The following is a 5,150-nucleotide window of genomic DNA, read 5'->3' on the forward strand; positions in this document are numbered from 1 at the left end:
TCAACCCGGGGCCATGGACTATAGCCCATGGTCTCAGAGTGATTTCATATTTTTTTCAAATCCTCGTTTTTCATCCTTTTTGACCATGGGCTATAGCCCATGGTCTCGGACGGCATACTATAGCATGCCGTTTCAGTTTTTCATCATTTTTGAGGATTTGAAAAAAAGACGAAAATCACCCCGAGACCATGGACTATAGCCCATGGTGTCGGAGTGATTTTTTCAAATCCTCGTTTTTCATCCTTTTTGACCATGGGCTAAAACAGGATTCGAACCGCCGACCCATGGAACATTGGACGACCTGCTCTACCTCTTGAGCCACAGTCACCACATAAGGATAGAGGCCCACAGTAGGTTATAGGCCAATAGCCCATGGCCATGGATGGCATACTATAGCATGCCTTTTTTCATCATTTTTGAGGATTAAAAAGAAGACGAAAATCACCCCGAGACCATGGACTATAGCCCATGGTTTTTCAAATCCTTGTTTTTCATCCTTTTTGACCATGGGCTAAAACGGGATTCGAAACGCCGACCCATGGATCATTGGACGACCTGCTCTACCTCTTGAGCCACAGTCGCCACAGAAGGTTATAGGCCCACAGTAGGTTATAGGCCCATAGCCCATGGCCTTGGATGGCATACTATAGCATGCCTTTTTTCATCATTTTTGAGGATTAAAAAGAAGACGAAAATCACCCCGAGACCATGGACTATAGCCCATGGTCTCGGACGGCATACTATAGCATGCCGTTTCCGTTTTTCATCATTTTTGAGGATTTGAAAAAAAAGACGAAAATCACCCCGAGACCATGGACTATAGCCCATGGTCTCGGAGTGATTTCATCTTTTTTTCAAATCCTCAATTTTCATCCTTTCCTCGGACGGCATACTATAGCATGCCGTTTCCGTTTTTCATCATTTTTGAGGATTTGAAAAAAAGACGAAAATCACCCCGAGACCATGGACTATAGCCCATGGTCTCGGAGTGATTTTCATCTTTTTTTCAAATCCTCGTTTTTCATCCTTTTTGACGGACGGCATACTATAGCATGCCGTTTCCGTTTCCGTTTTTCATCATTTTTGAGGATTTGAAAAAAAAGACGAAAATCACCCGAGACCATGGACTATAGCCCATGGTCTCGGAGTGATTTTCATCTTTTTTTCAAATCCTCGTTTTTCATCCTTTTTGACCATGGGCTATAGCCCATGGTCTCGGACGGCATACTATAGCATGCCGTTTCAGTTTTTCATCATTTTTGAGGATTTGAAAAAAAGACGAAAATCACCCCGAGACCATGGACTATAGCCCATGGTGTCGGAGTGATTTTTTCAAATCCTCGTTTTTCATCCTTTTTGACCATGGGCTAAAACGGGATTCGAACCGCCGACCCATGGAACATTGGACGACCTGCTCTACCTCTTGAGCCACAGTCACCACATAAGGATAGAGGCCCACAGTAGGTTATAGGCCAATAGCCCATGGCCATGGATGGCATACTATAGCATGCCTTTTTTCATCATTTTTGAGGATTAAAAAGAAGACGAAAATCACCCCGAGACCATGGACTATAGCCCATGGTCTCGGAGTGATTTCCTCTGTTTTTCAAATCCTCGTTTTTCATCCTTTTTAACCATGGGCTATAGCCCATGGTCTCGGACGGCATGCCGTTTCCGTTTTTCATCATTTTTGAGGATTTGAAAAAAAGACGAAAATCACCCCGAGACCATGGACTATAGCCCATGGTCTTGGAGTGATTTTCATCTTTTTTTCAAATCCTCGTTTTTCATCCTTTTTGACCATGGGCTATAGCCCATGGTCTCGGACGGCATACTATAGCATGCCGTTTCCGTTTTTCATCATTTTTGAGGATTTGAAAAAAAGACGAAAATCACCCCGAGACCATGGACTATAGCCCATGGTCTTGGAGTGATTTTCATCTTTTTTTTCAAATCCTCGTTTTTCATCCTTTTTGACCATGGGCTATAGCCCATGGTCTCGGACGGCATACTATAGCATGCCGTTTCCGTTTTTCATCATTTTTGAGGATTTGAAAAAAAGACAAAAATCACCCCGAGACCATGGACTATAGCCCATGGTCTCGGAGTGATTTTCATCTTTTTTTCAAATCCTCGTTTTTCATCCTTTTTGACCATGGGCTATAGCCCATGGTCTCGGACGGCATACTATAGCATGCCGTTTCCGTTTTTCATCATTTTTGAGGATTTGAAAAAAAGACGAAAATCACCCGAGACCATGGACTATAGCCCATGGTCTCGGAGTGATTTTTTCAAATCCTCGTTTTTCATCCTTTTTGACCATGGGCTAAAACGGGATTCGAACCGCCGACCCATGGAACATTGGACGACCTGCTCTACCTCTTGAGCCACAGTCACCACATAAGGATAGAGGCCCACAGTAGGTTATAGGCCAATAGCCCATGGCCTTGGATGGCATACTATAGCATGCCATTTTTCATCATTTTAGAGGATTAAAAAGAAGACGAAAATCACCCCGAGACCATGGACTATAGCCCATGGTCTCGGAGTGATTTCCTCTGTTTTTCAAATCCTCGTTTTTCATCCTTTTTAACCATGGGCTATAGCCCATGGTCTCGGACGGCATACTATAGCATGCCGTTTCCGTTTTTCATCATTTTTGAGGATTTGAAAAAAAGACGAAAATCACCCCGAGACCATGGACTATAGCCCATGGTCTTGGAGTGATTTTCATATTTTTTTCAAATCCTCGTTTTTCATCCTTTTTGACCATGGGCTATAGCCCATGGTCTCGGACGGCATACTATAGCATGCCGTTTCCGTTTTTCATAATTTTTGAGGATTTGAAAAAAAGACGAAAATCACCCCGAGACCATGGACTATAGCCCATGGTCTTGGAGTGATTTTCATCTTTTTTTCAAATCCTCGTTTTTCATCCTTTTTGACCATGGGCTATAGCCCATGGTCTCGGACGGCATACTATAGCATGCCGTTTCCGTTTTTCATCATTTTTGAGGATTTGAAAAAAAGACAAAAATCACCCCGAGACCATGGACTATAGCCCATGGTCTCGGAGTGATTTTCATCTTTTTTTCAAATCCTCGTTTTTCATCCTTTTTGACCATGGGCTATAGCCCATGGTCTCGGACGGCATACTATAGCATGCCGTTTCCGTTTTTCATCATTTTTGAGGATTTGAAAAAAAGACGAAAATCACCCGAGACCATGGACTATAGCCCATGGTCTCGGAGTGATTTTTTCAAATCCTCGTTTTTCATCCTTTTTGACCATGGGCTAAAACGGGATTCGAACCGCCGACCCATGGAACATTGGACGACCTGCTCTACCTCTTGAGCCACAGTCACCACATAAGGATAGAGGCCCACAGTAGGTTATAGGCCAATAGCCCATGGCCTTGGATGGCATACTATAGCATGCCTTTTTTCATCATTTTTGAGGATTAAAAAGAAGACGAAAATCACCCCGAGACCATGGACTATAGCCCATGGTCTCGGAGTGATTTCCTCTGTTTTTCAAATCCTCGTTTTTCATCCTTTTTAACCATGGGCTATAGCCCATGGTCTCGGACGGCATACTATAGCATGCCGTTTCCGTTTTTCATCATTTTTGAGGATTTGAAAAAAAGACGAAAATCACCCCGAGACCATGGACTATAGCCCATGGTCTTGGAGTGATTTTCATCTTTTTTTCAAATCCTCGTTTTTCATCCTTTTTGACCATGGGCTATAGCCCATGGTCTCGGACGGCATACTATAGCATGCCGTTTCCGTTTTTCATCATTTTTGAGGATTTGAAAAAAAGACGAAAATCACCCCGAGACCATGGACTATAGCCCATGGCTATAGCCCATGGGCTAAAACGGGATTCGAACCGCCGACCCATGGAACATTGGACGACCTGCTCTACCTCTTGAGCCACAATCACCACATAAGGTTAGAGGCCCACAGTAGTTTATAGGCCCATAGCCCATGGCCTTGAATGGCATACTATAGCATGCCTTTTTTCATCATTTTTGAGGATTAAAAAGAAGACGAAAATCACCCGGAGACCATGGACTATAGCCCATGGTCTCGGAGTGATTTCCTCTGTTTTTCAAATCCTCGTTTTTTATCCTTTTTAACCATGGGCTATAGCCCATGGTCTCGGACGGCATACTATAGCATGCCGTTTCCGTTTTTCATCATTTTTGAGGATTTGAAAAAAATACGAAAATCACCCCGAGACCATGGACTATAGCCCATGGTCTCGGAGTGATTTTCATATTTTTTTCAAATCCTCGTTTTTCATCCTTTTTGACCATGGGCTATAGCCCATGGTCTCGGACGGCATACTATAGCATGCCGTTTCCGTTTTTCATCATTTTTGAGGATTGAAAAAAAGACGAAAATCACCCCGAGACCATGGACTATAGCCCATGGTCTCGGAGTGATTTTTTCAAATCCTCGTTTTTCATCCTTTTTGACCATGGGCTAAAAAGGGATTCGAACCGCCGACCCATGGAACATTGGACGACCTGCTCTACCTATTGAGCCACAGTCACCACATAAGGATAGAGGCCCACAGTAGGTTATAGGCCAATAGCCCATGGCCTTGGATGGCATACTATAGCATGCCATTTTTCATCATTTTAGAGGATTAAAAAGAAGACGAAAATCACCCCGAGACCATGGACTATAGCCCATGGTCTCGGAGTGATTTCCTCTGTTTTTCAAATCCTCGTTTTTCATCCTTTTTAACCATGGGCTATAACCCATGGTTTCGGACGGCATACTATAGCATGCCGTTTCCGTTTTTCATCATTTTTGAGGATTTGAAAAAAAGACGAAAATCACCCCGAGACCATGGACTATAGCCCATGGTCTTGGAGTGATTTTCATCTTTTTTTCAAATCCTCGTTTTTCATCCTTTTTGACCATGGGCTATAGCCCATGGTCTCGGACGGCATACTATAGCATGCCGTTTCCGTTTTTCATCATTTTTGAGGATTTGAAAAAAAGACAAAAATCACCCCGAGACCATGGACTATAGCCCATGGTCTCGGAGTGATTTTCATCTTTTTTTCAAATCCTCGTTTTTCATCCTTTTTGACCATGGGCTATAGCCCATGGTCTCGGACGGCATACTATAGC

This window comes from Electrona antarctica, assembly GCF_951216825.1.
Source record: "Electrona antarctica genome assembly, contig: scaffold_234, whole genome shotgun sequence".
NCBI lineage: Eukaryota > Metazoa > Chordata > Actinopteri > Myctophiformes > Myctophidae > Electrona > Electrona antarctica.